Raw genomic sequence first — 18,787 nt, 5'->3', positions numbered from 1 at the left:
CCCTCCAGGCACCGCTTATTTCTTCTGAGATTTGATTCAAGAAGACCATTTTTCAGAACCTGACATGAGATTGGCAACTAAGTTTCATTTTACAGCTCTTCCCCTTTTTAAACTGTGTTTCCTCAAAGCTTCCCAATTGTGCTAAGCTTAGAATTCACCCCAAGGAAGACCTGAAAAATGCCTTGCCATTTCCTTTCCTCCTCCCTCAAGCTCCATCAGGCTGGCAGAAGGCATTAGTACTGTTTCCAGAGCAGTTGGCCTCACTTGTACTGTTGGTCCGTAATGGCTGCAACAAAATACGCCCTCCTGGAAGCAGTTCAGCACTTACTGATCACTCCTTTGTTTTGGCACTTCCCAGCCAGGGCCTGCGGGGCCTCCTGCAGGTGCAGGTCTTCGCTGACAAGGCTCCACTTGTGCAGCAGCAGCAGCAGCTCCCTGAAATTTTAGAAAATATTAGAAAAATACAGGCAAAAATCTCACCTCTGTCCTCCCCTAAGAACATCCCCAGGACATCATCCCAGTTTTTCCCAGCTAGGAGCTGCAAGGAATTCAGGCAGGGGAAAGGACATCAGGGAACAGCTTTGTAAAGTCAAAGGCAGAAAGAGAAGATCCACCAGCAAAGGGCAGGAAAGGGGAAAGGTTTCTGAAAACATTTCTGCAGTCTAATTAATAATTATTTCCGCTTCCCCAGCGAGAAGAACACAGACTCACAGCCATTCAGGCCTGACAGTCCCCTGCAGCCAGAGCTCAGCACACATCCACAGAAGCAAGTCCAGCATCTGAAAGAAAAAAAAAAAACAAAAACAAACACAACAATCAAACCGGAAGGAAAAGGTGATTTCTTTGGCTTCAAAGTTATTTCAAGTTCTTAAAGCCCAACACAGCTGCTAGGAGAAACAGAGCCAGGGCTCCTGGCAGACAGAGGGTGTTTTCCCCCCGAGGGGATTGCAGAGGAATTGTCTGGGACTTGGACTGTCCCTCGGGGTGACACCAGTTGCTGTGATTTCTATCATTCCATATGTTTGACTCCCAAAACTTCCCAGCCCAGGGGCTTGAGCTGACAGGGCAGCACAAAGATTGTTCTCTGTGTGGTGCCCAGATTTGGGGTTCACTGTCACCTTTGCTAGTTTAGATGAATTATACCCACGGCCCCGAATTCCCTGCTCAGTTCCCGCTGCAATAACCTCACAGTGCCTCACAGAGCATGGATATTCCCACGCAGAGCTGCTGCTTGAATGCCAGACGTGTCAGGAACCAGCAGAGCTTCCAAGGAAGCTCAGCAGGATGGGGACAGGATAGGATTCTATTCCATAGATTTGGTTAATTCTAACCCTCATCCCCTGGGGGTCACCTGTCAGATTTCCCTGGAATTCAGCCACCCCCTGAGCTCGGGCTCCAGGTGACGTTTCAGAGCAGGAGAAGGCACTGGCCGGCCTGTGCTGAGGCAGCCCCTGTGCCCTCGGGAGGACACAGCTCCCTGCAGGAGCTCAGCTCCTTTCCGAGCCCCAGCAGTGGCCTCTGCAAGTGCCTTTCCCTCAGGCAAGGGATGCCCATCCCTGCCTTCAGCACACCTCCAGTGGGACCCACCTGCAAAAGCTTTCCATCGCTTCTGCACTCCGGCCGGCTCCCTGGAAAAGTCCAGACTTCATCCAAACGAAACTCCATCCCACTCAAACCTTTGATTTTGAGGCATCTCCGAGGGCCGTTGCTCTGGATTTAATTTCTGTGAGGGAGGAGCGCCTTGGCTTTAATGCTGCCGACGGGTGATGTCCTCAGGCTGAAAGGGAGGGGATTTGGGGTGGCCAGGACATCCCTGGCAACTGTGTGGGAGCTCCGGGAGGTGGGAATTGCTGTCTGAGCCCCTCTGCAGACAGCCCGAGCCGCCGTTCCCGGGCAATGCCAGCTGTTCCCTGGGGAGCTCTTGGGCTGTGGGTGCCTCTGTCCGGGCTGCAGCATCTCCCCGTGCCCGGCGGGAGCAGCCCCTGGCCGAGGAGCCGCGGCAGCCCCGGGGCCGTGTCCGTGCCAGCCCCGAGCCCGGCCCCGGGCCCTGCGTTTGGCCGCCGCTGCCACGGGCAGGGCCCCGCAGGCACAGCTCCTCCCCTGCACATCATCCCAGGGCTGCTGGCCCCGCTGGGGCTGCCGGCCTCCTTCCTCCCTGCGCCTCCGGGCACCCGGGACACCTGCAGGAAACACCGAGGGACACTGCAGGCCGCACGGGGGGGCACCGAGGCCTCCAGCCAGAAAAGCAGCCCTGGCCTCAGCAGCTGCCATCATTTTGGCCCGGCAACACTCACCTGCAGGAAACGCCCCTGTGCGGGTGGGACCGGCCCTGCCTCTCTGCAGAGCTTTGGCCGTGGAAGAAGGGAAGCCTCAGGACTTGTCCTGCTCCTTTCCGCCCGGAAAGAGACTTTGTGTGAGTACTTTTACGGCAGCTGTTGGGTAAATCCTGGAAAGGACAGGAAATCAGCGTCACTGGAAGAGCTTTGTGCTGTCGTGAGCTGCCAGTCAGTTCTGCCCTCGAGCCATTCCAGGGGCTGGTGTGTGAAGCAGCTTTGGCAGAGAAGGCGGCACTGCACTTACCTTAGTGGGGCCAAGCGTTGCCATCCTATGGAGGTCCATCCCCATAATGCAGAGATTGGTTCAGCTGCTTGGAGCAGAGTCCGGGTAATGCCAAGGTGCTGAGTTCGATTCTCAAACGGTCCGTCCGCTTGAGAGTCAGATTTTAGGATCCCTCTCAGCCTCAGTATATCCTGTGACCTGGAAATAAGAGGAAAATTCTCGGCTGAGTTTTAATAAAACAGCTTTTGCCATTGCAGGGTGTGAGCTGCACTCGGCGATTTTCGGCCGCGATGAGCCCCACGAGCATTCCGCACTTCCTTGCCGCCATCTTGGTCGCGTCTGAGGCCACTTCCGGTCCGGCCGGCATCTTTTTTGCGGCACCGCTAAGACGCCCGGCAGGTGTTTACACAGACGCCTGATTAAATCCACGAATTTAAAAGCAAACGCGGCGCGGCTGAGCACACGGCCCGTGTCCGCACACCTGGAGACGCCGCGGAAAATTGCGCCCGGGCGGCGCCGTAGTCGGGGTTTTTGTGCAGGCATCTGGCTAAACGCCTATAGGGTCCTTATTTTTTCGCGCCCTTTTGGCCGCCCTTTTTGGAAGGTCGGGCGCCTCGCGCCTCGGCGCCATTTTGTGAGGGGCGACGCGTGACTTCCGCTTTTTCTTGCCGCCATCTTTGTTGCGGCTGAGGCCACTTCCGTCTCGGCCGCCATGTTCTTTGCGGCTCGGCATAGGCGCCCGGCAGGTGTTTACACAGACGCCTGACTAAATCCGCGAATTTGAACGCAAGCGGGGCGCGGCTGAGCACACGGCCCGTGTCCCCACACCTGGAGACGCCGCGGAAAATTGCGCCCCGGCGGCGCCGTTGTCGGGCTTTCGTGCAGGCATCTCACTAAACGCCTATAGGGTCCTTATTTTTTCCCGCCCTTTTGGCCGCCCTTTTTGGAAGGTCGGGCGCGTCGCGCCTCGGCGCCATTTTGTGAGGGGGGCCGCGTGACTTCCGCTTTTTCTTGCCGCCATCTTTGTTGCGGCTGAGGCCACTTCCGTCCCGGCCGCCATGTTCTTGGCGCCTCGGCATAGGCCTCCGCCAGGTGTTTACACAGACGCCTGACTAATTCCGCGAATCCGAACGCAAGCGCGGCGCGTCTGAGCACACGGCCGGTGTCCCCACACCTGGAGACGCCGCCGAAAATTGCGCCCGGGCGGCGCCGTAGACGGGTTTTTGTGCAGGCGTCTGGCAAAACGCCTATAGGGTCCTTATTTTTTCCCGCCCTTTTGGCCGCCCTTTTTGGAAGGTCGGGCGCCTCGCGTCTCGGCGCCATCTTGGTAGTGGAACCCACTAAAATGCCCCCTCGGCTGCTCGCACAGGCGCCTGACTCAATGGACTGCCGCCCGCGGCGCCGCTGCGCCCCCATCCCGTGTCCGCACACCCGCAGACGCCGCGGAAAATCGCGCCCGGACGGCTCCGGGGTCCGGGTGGCGCGCGCAGGCAGCCGGCTGCCACGCGCCCGGGCTCCTTGCCTTTTTCCCTCCCTTTCGGCCCCGAGCTGCGGGCGGGCGGCAGCGCCGCCCCCGAGCTCACAATGCGAGGCTGCCACGCGTGGCGGGGACGGGCGGGGGGGACAGCTGCACTACCGCTCTTTGCCCACAGGGTGGCAGCATTGCCATACAGATCAGGCGGGACGGGCGGGGGGGACAGCTGCACTACCGCTGTTTGCCCACAGGGTGGCAGCATTGCCGCACAGATCAGGCGGGACGGGCGGGAGGGACAGCTGCACTACCGCTCTTTGCCCACAGGGTGGCAGCATTGCCGCACAGATCAGGCGGGACGGGCAGGAGGGACAGCTGCACTACCGCTCTTTGCCCACGCGGTGGCAGCATTGCCGCACAGATCAGGCGGGACGGGACAGCTGCAGTACCGCTGTTTGCCCACGCGGTGGCAGCATTGCCGCACAGAGCAGGCGGGACGGGCGGGAGGGACAGCTGCACTACCGCTGTTTGACCACACGGTGGCAGCACTGCCGCGCGGCGGCGCGGAGCGGAGCCATAAACGAACGTGCCCAGAAATGCCCTTCCGAACAGCCTCCGGAATAAACGGCCCAAAAGACCCCCGAGCACACCTGCGAGAGCCCTGCCAGCAACCAGACCGAAACAAAAAAGCCTTTCGTTCAGGCTCTATTCCAATATTTTTTATCTTTGTGATTCTGATATTTACATTAATCATTACAATTCATCTTTTATATTATGTACATTATACATCATGTATTATGTTTATTATACTATTATATTTATTATAGATATTAAATATAGAAAGTTATATATAAAATATTTTATTATTATGTAATGTTATAAATAATAATACATTTCATTTAAATATGATTATGTACATTATAGATGTTTATATTATGTATATTAAATATATTTATAAAACGTGTAGTAATAATATATTGCGTATTTTTTATTGATATTATTTTTCATATCCTATACTTTTTTGTTATTTTTCTTTTTCATTATTTTTTAAATTCATTTGTTTATATTTTAAATGATATTTTACACTAGATGAATTCATTAACCTAACACATCAGAAACACAATTTATTTGAATTAAATGAGCCTGGTTTTCTAAGGGGTAAAGTTTTAATCTTTATTTAAATAATATGGGCATATTTTCTCTATCTGTATGGGGTTTTTTTTGGTGGCTTGCGGGGGATTTTATTTTGGGGGTTTTCTTTTTTTGTTCGCTTTGTTTTGGATTTCTTTGCTAATAAACAAGCAGGGTCGGAGAGTTCAAAATAAAACGTCTACTTTGTTTTTATTGCTCCCTCTGAAATACGCCTCGACAGCCTGGACAGCAGGCTGCTGCTGGTAACACTGTGCACGGGTAGGAGGAGACCTGGTCGGGGCTGGGAAGGAAAAAACGGCACCACGGTGGTCACAGCTTTCTCCCTTCAGGAGTTTTATGGAGCAGAAAATACAGAGCTTTTGCCAACTGCGCTCTCTGTGACATCCCGACGTCCAGCGGGCACCGAGGTCATTTCTCATCTTTCTTGCCAACAGCCAAACCCCCAGGCGCCCGGGGGGAAGAAAGAGTATGGGGGAAAAAAAAAAAGGAACAAAGAAAACATGAAAAAATAAACCAAAACTATAGAAAATAATAAATAAAATTAAAATACCAAAAGAAAAAAATTTCAAAGTAACAAAAAAGTGGAAAAAAAATTTAAACAAAAAATTAAAATAAAAAACGAAAAGTACTTTTAACAAGTAAATAAATAGCTAAAGAAAAAAAATAAAAATTAAAAAACTGAAGAAAAAGTCTTTGAAAAACCACAAAACGCAACATGAAAAACCACAACAAAAGAGCACAAAAATACAAAAATAACAAAAAAATAAAATACAAAATTAAATAAATGCAGCTCTCACCTCCTGCCACTGCCTAAAAAAGCGCCATGGCTTTCCTCAATTATGCAGCAATAAGGGAAACAAACCCAGTGCCCCCCAGAACAGAAGGTTTTCTAGACAATTCCCACTTTTGCTTGGAAACAAATTCTATTTTAGTGGGAAGCTCATTTTGGACAAACATCCAAATGTGCCAAGGTTGGAAAGAACCAGCCCCTTGTGTCCAAGGAACAGCAGCTAGGCCTGGATTCAGGTTTTAATGGCATTTATGTAATTAAAAATGCAGTAAATTGAACTTTACAAAGAGACGAATTGTGGCAAATAAATACTTCAAAGTTTTCTTGGGAATTCACAGAATTTTGTGGAGATGGTGCTGGACAATTGCTGATTTACCAACATTAATTGGGTACATTTCCTTGGAAATGTGCTCTACAAGGTACAAAAATTCCAATTAGGATGGAAAATTGGAATAAATAAATATTCCCTTACTAAAATCAGAGAGAAAATCAGAGTTATTCCTTCAAATAAAAGGAAGGAATAACATCTAAATCCAAGCCTGCCTGGAAAACAAGCTCAGGAATTTCTAACATTGAAAACTTTTGCAAGAGTCATGAAGTTGGTGAAAGTTCATGGAATGATGATTAAAAATCTGCTTCCTCTGCTCTGATTTAAAGGGAAGTGGGAATTCAACAGGTCCAGTTACTCCCATCCAACCTTGGACTGGGATAAGGCCTTCCAGTGGCTTCACTTCCTACTGGCTCTCTCCTTTTCGCCAACTACCTGCAAGAGGAAAAGCAACAGGAATAAAGTCTCAAACAGGATGTCCTTGGTCCAGGCAGACTGAGGTGCAGCTCCCAGCGAGGGAGGCCAGGCTGTGCCTCGGGGAGCTCCGGGAATCTGGGAATGCCCGTGGGATTAAAGGGCTGGAGAAGCACACCCACCTGCCAGGTTCAGTGCTGGGACAGAGCAAGGCCGGGGCTCGGGGGCAGCAGTTAGAGCTGGGACTGCAGGAGAACACCCCAAACCCGGGTTAAACATCCGGCATGACACGCAGCATGCTCCGGGAGAAACTCGGGCGGGAGAAGCCCCGGGATGCTCCACGTTCCTTGCCCTTGGCAGCTGTGCCAGGGCCTCCCTCAGAATGCTGACCTCACCGTGCAGCTCCTACAAAACAGGAGAACTTATGGGAATCGCCCAGCAATCCATGGACTTCCAGTTATTAAGAACCACAGCTGCAGCGAAAGGTGTACAAACACTACTGCAAACCAGCAGGTCTGAGGAGACGCAGGGATTTATTCCCGAGGGGACACAAGGATCCCTCAGCCAGCCAGGATTTCTCCCAGGCTCTTCCCACTGCTCTCTAAGGACACAAACAGCAGTTTTTCCCTCGAGTTCCCCTTTCCATCAATGCCAAGACTCGTGTTCTCCTCCAACCCCAGGTTCAGGAAGGAAAGTAGGAATATTATCACTGCACAGACTGTCCAGGAGGGTGTGACTGAGGCAGCAGCACCAGCTCCCACTCCACTGCTGCTCTGGGTTCCTGAGCAGCTCCTTTCCATCCTGCCCTTCCCAGCACCATTCCCTGGGTGCCATGTCCACAGACACCTTCTCCATGCCGCTTAAAACCCACAGACACCAACAGAAAGGAGATCAAAAATCAATTCACATGTTGCTAGTCAGAGAGAATGGGAGAGGCCTAAAAATCTGCATTTATTTTAGAACACTAGAGCAATTTCTTCATGACCCTGACTATCAGTGATGGGCAGATAGACACCTTCTTTAACTTACTACCTGCAAAAACATCAAGTTTCAAGTTTAGTAAAGATAAAATTTTGCTGCAAAAATAAAAGAGGTGGGATGTTGGTGTTAGTGCTTTAACCTTCGGACATTAGCGGGTATTTGTAAAACAAATTCATAATTGAAGCAGCTAACTTGAAAATAAGGGGTTTTTACAATAAAGTTGACCAAGAAAGAGTCTCAAAATTAGGATATAGGCTGCACAAATATTTAAGAAAAAAAAAGTTGTCTTTCGTGCGTATAACCTGCCAGCCTCTCATGTTTTCAGTCCTTACCATTTATTTTTACCAAGGTGATGATTAAAACCTTGTCAAAAGCTCAAAAAAAAAAAATTCCAGGACAAGGCAGGAGTTTTCCCAAGCACCCTCAGTGTGGAGCTGTGTCAGCCACAAGTGTTTGCTCCCTCAGCCCAGCCCGGAGCAGGCTCCAGCTGCTGCCCAGGGGGGTTACCAAGGGACTCACTTGTTTGAAGCTGTAAATGCAGGTGGCCTGCACTGGAGTGCCAAAAAATGTGAAATATGTGACTCTCATCTTGAATAGCGATCGATCTTCTCAGGGGAGCCCCTCACCCAGGATGGGGGGCTCTGCCACAGATTTCATCTCTCTGCATCTGAAACAGAGTTTGGACAAAAGTCAGAGTGCTGCAGGATACCTTGACAGCTCCACACATCTTGTGGCAATCTAGGAATACCCTCTACAGTCTAACCACACCCCACATCACAAATTTCAAGCCCCCAGGACTATTACCCCTCGTACCCCTACACCCAGACTGAGCAGCAAGGCAGAGCAGCTCCCGGCCAAACACACACCAACACCCGTGACACAGCACAGGACAAACGAGGGGACACAACAGGGACAGAAAACTCCGGCAAGAAGAATGACCCGGAGGGTCCAGAGAACTCGGAATGAGATGACCGAGGTAAGACGGAAGGTGAGCTGGCCAGGCTCAGAGAACCCTGCAGGAACAAGATGCCATCGGGATGACTTATCCCAAGAAACGCAGAGATGGATGCCCGAGAATCCTACGGTCAGAATCCTCGACCTGTCTTTGCATTCTCACAAGACCTAACCCGCCGGAATGGATCAGGGCGGTGCACGGCTGTCAGTACAGCTCAGAACAAGACCTGAAAAGGCATCGGACTGGATGCTTGTGAAGAGAGATGGATTCTGATGAGTGTCCGAGCAGCTGAGACAAAGGCACCTGGCTGAGGAGCACAGAGATCAGAAATGCTAAGACTGATGCCAGGGGTTTTGATGGGCCCCTGAAAGGACTAAAGGAAAAGACAAGACACCAAACAGACAGAGTGCACAACAGACAAGTGACATAACACACACCAGGACTGCTCTGCCCGGTACACCTCAGCACTGAGATGAAAAATGAGACTTTCCCTTCATGTAGCCTAAGGGGTCACATCTGGGACATCCCCAGCTCCAAACCCGACTCGAAAAATCCCTCCCGGTGACCCCTGCCCTGGCACCCCGCTTTCATCCCCTCTGTGGCTCCAAGCCCTCCACTTATCTCTCAAATGTCTGGGGAGGTGAATCCACGCTGGGTGGCAAAGAAGGCTGCCTCTCCCTCAGAGAAATTCCTCCTGTCACTGGGCTGCTGTCTCCTAGTCAGCTACAATAAAGAAAACCAAATATCAAAGCATAATCTTAGCTGCACATCAGCCAAAACCCAGCAGCTCTGCTACTCACCGTCTCTTAAGCAGGACCGGGTCCTCGGGCCCCGTGTGTGCTTCAGCTGAGCTCGGAGGCCGACGCTCGCAGCACCAAAGCCTTAGAGGCATTACTGGCACTGAGCCCACCCACCGTGGCCTCCATTAGGGCTGTGAGCATCCCCGGTTAGAGCAGGACAGGAACGCAGGGTGGACATCCCCGGTGAACCTCAACCCTGTGGACTCTGCCCCACCACTGTCACTTCCTGCCTGGCCCTAGCTTAGGGCTACTGCCTGCACCTCTCAGGACTTCTGGCCTTGTCTTGCGTTAGGATTGCTGCCAGCACCTGCTCTCAGGGAAACAGTGTTGGAAGCAGCGCTGTGAGGGCCGGGATGCCTGTACTCTGACTTGTATCCTAGGCTGTACCCCTGATTTTCACTGTGTGTTCTCTAGTCCTTGAGTCCTTTACCTCAGCCTCTGTGTGTATCACTGTAACCTCCCCCCTTCTGAACCCTGCTTCTTCAGAGCCCTAGACCTTGCAGCCGGGGACGCTCTGCACCGTTAGGGTCCCAAGAGCTGTCCCGCACGCAGGACAGGTACATCCACAGTTGTTCCCTGCCTACCCTAAGAAACGTGGCCCTGAGACAGGGCAGAGGCTGACAGAGCCGAACTCTTTGCGGTGGCAAAAGGCACGAAGCCTTACCAACCGCCGCCTCGAGAGGGAATCAGGAGCACTTCCACCGGCTGCGGAGAGACAGGGAATCCCAGGGTGGGTGGGGCGGGAAACCCCCGTTATCCCCAGCCCTGTTGGATCCTGCTCCCCACTATCGCTTCCTGCCTGGCCCTAGCCTGACAGTGTCTGCACAGGTCAGAGCTTCTGGTGTGTTCCTGCACTAGGGCTGCTGCCTGCACCTGCTCTCAGGGGAAGTGTGCTGGTAGCAGTGCTGTGAGGGCCGCTACACCTGTACTCTGACTTGTATCCTAGCCTGTTCCCCTGAGTTTCACCGTGTGTCCTCTAGTCCTTGAGTCCTTTACCTCAGCCTCTGTGTGTGTGGCTACACCTCCCCCCTTCTAAACCCAACTTCTTTAGAGCCCTGCACCTCGCAGCCAGGCCTTCTGACATTGTCCTGCATAAGGGCTCCTGCCTGTACCTGCACTCAGGGAAACGGGCATGTCTTTAGGGCTACTCCTTCGGGTCTGGGTTAGGGGTGGGGTCAGGCTGGTACACCTGTACTCTCAATTGGCACATCTTGGACATCCCTATCTCCAAACCTGACTCAAAAACCCCTCCTGACAAGTCCTGACCCAGCACTCCACTTTCATCCCCTCTGTGGCTCTGAACCCTCCACTTATCTCTTGGACGTCTGGGGATGAGAATCCACGTCGGGTGCCAAAGAAGGCCGCCTCGCCCTCTGGGAAACTCCTGCTGTCGCCGGGCTGTCGTCTCTTAGTCAGCTACAATAAAGAAAACCAAACATGAATGCGTGATCTTAGCAGCCCATCACCCAAAACCCAACAATTCTGCTACTCACTGTCTCCTAAGCTTGCCTGTGTCCTCGGCCCCGCGCTTCAGCTGCGCTCAGAGGCCAACGCCGGCGTCGCAGGGTCTGCCTGGGTAAAGAGCAGACAAGGTGACGTGGCAGCGCTGGAACTTGAGGGGACCCTCCCTCCTCCTCCTTCTCCTCCCTGACTCACCTCAACTCCTCGGCTGTTATCCAAGCCTACCTGGATGGGGCCTTCACAAGGAGAAGATCAAGGCTCCATCACAGACTCCTGGAATGCTCCCGGAGGGCTCACGGGTGAAGTGACCCAGGTCTGTCGTCCGGTTGGTGAGAGGAAAGCTCGGCCTCCTGCGAGTGGACTCCCTAAAACACACAATAACGGAGGCTTAGAGTTGCACCAGCGAGTGAGGCTTGAACAATAGCAACGGCTTCTGTCCACCCGTCACTGCTCACCTCGCCCACGTCAGCTTGACTGCTGAGATCCGGCTTCACCACCTAAAAACAAAGACAAAGAACAGAGCTGTAACACAGCCATCATTTACACCTCCCCTGCAAACAGAAACAGGGACTGACCTTCTCAGGGGAGCCCCCTCACCCAGGATGGGGGGCTCTGCCACAGATTTCATCTCTCCGCATCTGAAACAGAGTTTGGACAAAAGTCAGAGTGCTGCAGGATACCTTGACAGCTCCACACATCTTGTGGCAATCTAGGAATACCCTCTACAGTCTAACCACACCCCACATCACAAATTTCAAGCCCCCAGGACTATTACCCCTCGTACCCCTACACCCAGACTGAGCAGCAAGGCAGAGCAGCTCCGGGCCAAACACACACCAACACCCGTGACACAGCACAGGACAAACGAGGGGACGCAACAGGGACAGAAAACTCTGGCAAGAAAAATGACCCTGAGGGTCCAGAGAACTCGGAATGAGATGACCGAGGTAAGACGGAAGGTGAGCTGGCCAGGCTCAGAGAACCCTGCAGGAACAAGATGCCATCGGGATGACTTATCCCAAGAAACGCAGAGATGGATGCCCGAGAATCCTACGGTCAGAATCCTCCACCTGTCTTTGCATTCTCACAAGACCTAACCCGCCGGAATGGATCAGGGCGGTGCACGGCTGTCAGTACAGCTCAGAACAAGACCTGAAAAGGCATCGGACTGGATGCTTGTGAAGAGAGATGGATTCTGATGAGTGTCCGAGCAGCTGAGACAAAGGCACCTGGCTGAGGAGCACAGAGATCAGAAATGCTAAGACTGATGCCAGGGGTTTTGACAGGCCCCTGAAAGGACTAAAGGAAAAGACAAGACACCAAACAGACAGAGTGCACAACAGACAAGTGACACAACACACACCAGGACTGCTCTGCCCTGCACACCTCAGCACTGAGATGAAAAATGAGACTTTCCCTTCATGTAGCCTAAGGGGTTACACCTGGGACATCCCCAGCTCCAAACCCGACTCGAAAAATCCCTCCCGGTGACCCCTGCCCTGGTACCCCGCTTTCATCCCCTCCCTAGTTCCGAGCCCTCCACTTATCTCTCAGATGTCTGGGGATGAGAATCCACGCTGGGTGGCAAAGAAGGCCGCCTCTCCCTCAGGGAAACTCCTGCTGTCGCCGGGCTGTCGTCTCTTAGTCAGCTACAACAAAGAAAACCAAACATGAATGCGTGATCTTAGCAGCCCATCACCCAAAACCCGACAATTCTGCTACTCACTGTCTCCTAAGCTTGCCTGTGTCCTCGGCCCCGTGCTTCAGCTGCGCTCAGAGGCCAACGCCGGCGTCGCAGGGTCTGCCTGGGTAAAGAGCAGACAAGGTGACGTGGCAGCGCTGGAACTTGAGGGGACCCTCCCTCCTCCTCCTCCTTCTCCTCCCTGACTCACCTCAACTCCTCGGCCGTTATCCAAGCCTACCTGGATGGGGCCTTCACAAGGAGAAGATCAAGGCTCCATCACAGACTCCTGGAATGCTCCCGGAGGGCTCACGGGTGAAGTGACCCAGGTCTGTCGTCCGGTTGGTGAGAGGGGAGCTCGGCCTCCTGCGAGTGGACTCCCTAAAACACACAATAACGGAGGCTTAGAGTTGCACCAGCGAGTGAGGCTTGAACAATAGCAACGGCTTCTGTCCACCCGTCACTGCTCACCTCGCCCACGTCAGCTTGACTGCTGAGATCCGGCTTCACCACCTAAAAATAAAGACAAAGAACAGAGCTGTAACACAGCCATCATTTACACCTCCCCTGCAAACAGAAACAGGGACTGACCTTCTCAGGGGAGCCCCTCACCCAGGATGGGGGGCTCTGCCACAGATTTCATCTCTCTGCATCTGAAACAGAGTTTGGACAAAAGTCAGAGTGCTGCAGGATACCTTGACAGCTCCACACATCTTGTGGCAATCTAGGAATACCCTCTACAGTCTAACCACACCCCACATCACAAATTTCAAGCCCCCGGCACTATTACCCTCGTACCCCTACACCCAGACTGAGCAGCAAGGCAGAGCAGCTCCGGGCCAAACACACACCAACACCCGTGACACAGCACAGGACAAACGAGGGGACACAACAGGGACAGAAAACTCTGGCAAGAAGAATGACCCTGAGGGTCCAGAGAACTCGGAATGAGATGACCGAGGTGAGACGGAAGGTGAGCTGGCCAGGCTCAGAGAACCCTGCAGGAACAAGATGCCATCGGGATGACTTATCCCAAGAAACGCAGAGATGGATGCCCGAGAATCCTACGGTCAGAATCCTCGACCTGTCTTTGCATTCTCACAAGACCTAACCCGCCGGAATGGATCAGGGCGGTGCACGGCTGTCAGTACAGCTCAGAACAAGACCTGAAAAGGCATCGGACTGGATGCTTGTGAAGAGAGATGGATTCTGATGAGTGTCCGAGCAGCTGAGACAAAGGCACCTGGCTGAGGAGCACAGAGATCAGAAATGCTAAGACTGATGCCAGGGGTTTTGATAGGCCCCTGAAAGGACTAAAGGAAAAGACAAGACACCAAACAGACAGAGTGCACAACAGACAAGTGACACAACACACACCAGGACTGCTCTGCCCTGCACACCTCAGCACTGAGATGAAAAATGAGACTTTCCCTTCATGTAGCCTAAAGGGTCACATCTGGGACATCCCCAGCTCCAAACCCGACTCGAAAAATCCCTCCCGGTGACCCCTGCCCTGGTACCCCGCTTTCATCCCCTCCCTAGTTCCGAGCCCTCCACTTATCTCTCAAATGTCTGGGGAGGTGAATCCACGCCGGGTGCCAAAGAAGGCTGCCTCTCCCTCAGAGAAATTCCTCCTGTCACTGGGCTGCTGTCTCCTAGTCAGCTACAATAAAGAAAACCAAATATCAAAGCATAATCTTAGCTGCACATCAGCCAAAACCCAGCAGCTCTGCTACTCACCGTCTCTTAAGCAGGACCGGGTCCTCGGGCCCCGTGCGTGCTTCAGCTGAGCTCGGAGGCCGACGCTCGCAGCGCCAAAGCCTTAGAGGCATTACTGGCACCGAGCCCACCCACCGTGGCCTCCATTAGGGCTGTGAGCATCCCCGGTTAGAGCAGGACAGGAACGCAGGGTGGACATCCCCGGTGAACCTCAACCCTGTGGACTCTGCCCCACCACTGTCACTTCCTGCCTGGCCCTAGCTTAGGGCTACTGCCTGCACCTCTCAGGACTTCTGGCCTTGTCTTGCGTTAGGATTGCTGCCGGCACCTGCTCTCAGGGAAACAGTGTTGGAAGCAGCGCTGTGAGGGCCGGGATGCCTGTACTCTGACTTGTATCCTAGGCTGTACCCCTGATTTTCACTGTGTGTTCTCTAGTCCTTGAGTCCTTTACCTCAGCCTCTGTGTGTATCACTGTAACCTCCCCCCTTCTGAACCCTGCTTCTTTAGAGCCCTAGACCTTGCAGCCGGGGACGCTCTGCACCGTTAGGGTCCCAAGAGCTGTCCCGCACGCAGGACAGGTACATCCACAGTTGTTCCCTGCCTACCCTAAGAAACGTGGCCCTGAGACAGGGCAGAGGCTGACAGAGCCGAACTCTTTGCGGTGGCAAAAGGCACGAAGCCTTACCAACCGCCGCCTCGAGAGGGAATCAGGAGCACTTCCACCGGCTGCGGAGAGACAGGGAATCCCAGGGTGGGTGGGGCGGGAAACCCCCGTTATCCCCAGCCCTGTTGGATCCTGCTCCCCACTATCGCTTCCTGCCTGGCCCTAGCCTGACAGTGTCTGCACAGGTCAGAGCTTCTGGTGTGTTCCTGCACTAGGGCTGCTGCCTGCACCTGCTCTCAGGGGAAGTGTGCTGGTAGCAGTGCTGTGAGGGCCGCTACACCTGTACTCTGACTTGTATCCTAGCCTGTTCCCCTGAGTTTCACCGTGTGTCCTCTAGTCCTTGAGTCCTTTACCTCAGCCTCTGTGTGTGTGGCTACACCTCCCCCCTTCTAAACCCAACTTCTTTAGAGCCCTACACCTCGCAGCCAGGCCTTCTGACATTGTCCTGCATAAGGGCTCCTGCCTGTACCTGCACTCAGGGAAACGGGCATGTCTTTAGGGCTACTCCTTCGGGTCTGGGTTAGGGGTGGGGTCGGGCTGGTACACCTGTACTCTCAATTGGCACATCTTGGACATCCCTATCTCCACACCTGACTCAAAAACCCCTCCTGACAAGTCCTGACCCAGCACTCCACTTTCATCCCCTCTGTGGCTCTGAACCCTCCACTTATCTCTTGGACGTCTGGGGATGAGAATCCACGCCGGGTGCCACAGAAGGCCGCCTCGCTCTCTGGGAATTTCCTGCTGTCACCAGGCTGCTGTCTCTTATTCGGCTACAAGAAATAAAACAAACATCGATGTATGATCTCAGCAGATCTGTTGGCCAATCGGTCAGGGCGTAAGACAAGTGGACCACCTAAAACACACAAACAATAACATATGCTGAAGAGTTACACCAGAAACACCACCACACTTAACTGCATAAATATATAAATTTTCAAACAGACAACCCCAAAAAAATTCCAGCAAAAAAAGCCAACTCTTATCACCCCTAGTCAAACTACTGAATATAATAAAAACAACACCATGTCCAAACCCCTTAATAATACTCCAGAACATATACTCAGAGCCCCCCCAAAGTTAAAGACTTCCCTCTAGCCAAATAAAAAGGAAAAAGCCCACGTCTTGCGACCCATATTAATTCATTAACTTAAAACTTTAAAAATAAACATTAAAGTTTAAACCTCTAGACAACACTAGCACACCATAGACGCCAATCCCATCACTACATGCCAAACCAAAACTTATTTCAACCTTTTGTGCTGCTGCTGCTCGGCACAAAGGTTTGTCCCTCAGCACCTCCTGAAGTAATGTTCCACGCCCAAGGCCTCCCCCAGCCCCTGTGAGATGAACTCACCATCCTTCCATGAGCCTCACCTTGGAGCCCGGCATAAACCCCTCTCCTCCCGCAGGTCCGTGCCAAACTGAGCTCGGGCTCCCCTCTTAAAGCAGTGCTGGCAGGACCCGCCCCCTCGTTATCCTTTACAGCTTACACCTGTCCCCTCATCAGTGTGACAGCTCTCACCTGGGGCTGCTCTGTCCCCTCATCAGTGTGACAGCTCTCACCTGGGGCTGCTCTGTCCCCTCAATCATCCTGTGACAGCTCTCACCTGCAGCTGCTGCCAGTCCCTGCTGCTCATTTCCTGGACATTGCACTGTGTGCACTGACACGCTGGGGCACCGGGCTTTCCTTGCTGTGAATAAGGATCCCTCTTCTCCTGCACGTGCCCAAGGCTGAAACTGGGATTCCACCTCCTAAATTCCGTATGTGTGAGGTTCACAATTCCTAATGAAATTTCCCAGCAATCGTTACCCTTCATTTACATTTTCTCCTTTGGAATCATCACTACCTTGTCTTTCTGTGCAAGGGTTCCAAACGTTCATTGGGAGTTCAGTAGCCGGGTTGGCTTGTTTATAACTTAGCTGACAATCCCAGGCTAAATCCAAACACCCAGAGATACAGGGAAATATGGAGACAGTTTATAAATACTGCCCACCTCTGACCCTGAATTCTTCATCGCACATCTTCGGAGCAGATTTACTCCATCCTTTCATCCCAGCAGCACCCCTCCAGCACAACTCTCACTTCTCACACATGTTTCTTCCCACAAACCAAACAGAAATCTACTACAGGGCGAGGCGGGGAGGGGCGAGGCCGGTCTCGGGGCAGAGCCCCCGGGCCCTCAGGGCGGGCCGGGGGGACCGGAGCAGAGCCCGGGCCGGGTTGGAGCCGGAGCTGGAGCCGGTCTGAGGGCGGAGGCCCCGGGCCCTCAGCGCGGGCCGGGGGGCGGGGGCGGTTCCCGGGGCCCGCTGTCCAATCAGCACTGCCGATGCCTCAGCGAGCCCGCCAATCGCGGGGATTCAAAAGGGTGGCGGAAGTAGCTGCTGCTCTATGGGCTCGGTGTGGAACGCCCCGGTGGGGTCCCGGCGCCGTGCACTTGGGACCCGCCCCGCGCCCCTGAAGCCGCGCCCCCGGTACTGCCCGGCCCCGGCTGCCTCCGGGCCCCGCCTCACAGAGCCCCGGCTCCGCCCCGGTGCCGCCCCAAGCCCGCCCCGGCTCCGCCCCGAGCCCGCCCCGGCTCCGCCCCGAGCCCGCCCCGGCTCCGCCCCGAGCCCGCCCCGGCTCCGCCCCGAGCCCGCCCCGGCTCCGCCCCTAGCCCGCCCCGGCGCCCCGCGCTGCCCGCGATGGGGGCGGGACCATCGCCCGCGGCCCCGCCCCGCCCCTCACAGCTGAGCCGAGCCGAGGTTGCTCGCGGCCCTGCGCGGAGCCAGGCGGGGCCGGGAATGGGACCGGCCGTTCTGGTTCGGGTCCTGTCAGTGTCGGCTGCGGCTCCCGAGCGGTGCGGCCTCCCGCGGCGGGCGGGCTGTGGGTCTCGGGGCCGGAGGACCAGGGTGGCGTTGCGATCGGGATCGGGACCGGGATCGCTGCGGGCGGCAGGAGCCGCTCCTGCTCCGCCTGCAGCCGGAGCTGCGCTGGAGTCCTGGCGGGGCTCTGGGCACGGGAGGACGGCGGCGGCGATTTCCACTGATAACCTCTGATATCGACCCCCCCACAGCATCATTGATCCCCACCCGAGTGTCACTGACCCCCCCCAATGTCATTGATGCCCCCCCAATATTCCATTGATCTTCCCTCAGCGTCGCTGACCCCCCCAAAATTCCAGTGATCGCCCCCACTTGATCCCGCCCTTTTTCTCCCCTCACGTTTCCCGCCCTTTTTCTCCCCTCACGTTTCCCGCCCTTTTTCGTGGGGAACGACCCCTGAGGGGTCCTGTGGAGGGATTCTGGAGGTCCGAGGGGTGAATTTGGGGTTTGGAGGGAGGTTTTGGGGGGTCCCAGGGGTGGATTTGGGGTTCATGGGGAGGGGTTTGGGGGTTTTATGGCGCCTCAGGGGTGAATTTGGGGTCCGGGGAGAGGTTTTGGGGGTTTTTCGGGGTCCCAGGGGTGAATTTGGGGTCTGGGGAGGGGTTTTTGGGGGTCCCTCACCTGCAGGGCGTCGCGGGGGTGGCAGGGGGAGGGGGCAGCGGGGGGGGCCTAGCGCCCACATCCCCCCTTGGGCTTCAGGAGGGCGTCAATGAGACCGAAACAGCTCGGGGGGGGGGGTCAAAAACGGGGGGGGGCACGGGCTGGAACCCCCCAGTGCCCCCCAAACCACCCCCAGGGCCCCCCCCGACCTCCAGGAGCCCCCAAAACCCTCCTCAGGTTCCTTTGATGCCTCAAATGGGCCGCCCAAACCTCCCGAAGATCCCCCAAAAACACCCAAAGCAGCCCCCAGGACTCCCCGCAGACCCCCCAAAACCCCCCAAACCCCT

The 18,787-nt window shown here is 54.4% G+C and overlaps 1 long non-coding RNA gene across 1 annotated transcript; it reads right to left on the bottom strand.

Annotated features, from left to right (window-relative positions):
• Positions 1-5,101: 5,101 nt before the first annotated feature.
• Positions 5,102-7,003, bottom strand: LOC136296452 (uncharacterized). The gene is made up of 3 exons (XR_010722929.1): positions 6,897-7,003; positions 6,670-6,735; positions 5,102-5,601 (listed from the first exon to the last, which is right to left on the bottom strand). It is a non-coding gene; the product is annotated as an uncharacterized lncRNA (long non-coding RNA).
• Between the last annotated feature and the right edge of the window lie 11,784 nt (positions 7,004-18,787).

This window comes from Chamaea fasciata, unplaced genomic scaffold (assembly GCF_029207755.1).
Source record: "Chamaea fasciata isolate MVZ Bird 193981 ecotype frontalis unplaced genomic scaffold, bChaFas1.0.hap1 SCAF_13, whole genome shotgun sequence".
Taxonomy (NCBI): Eukaryota; Metazoa; Chordata; class Aves; order Passeriformes; family Sylviidae; genus Chamaea; species Chamaea fasciata.
This window is presented reverse-complemented; position numbering and strand designations above follow the sequence as displayed.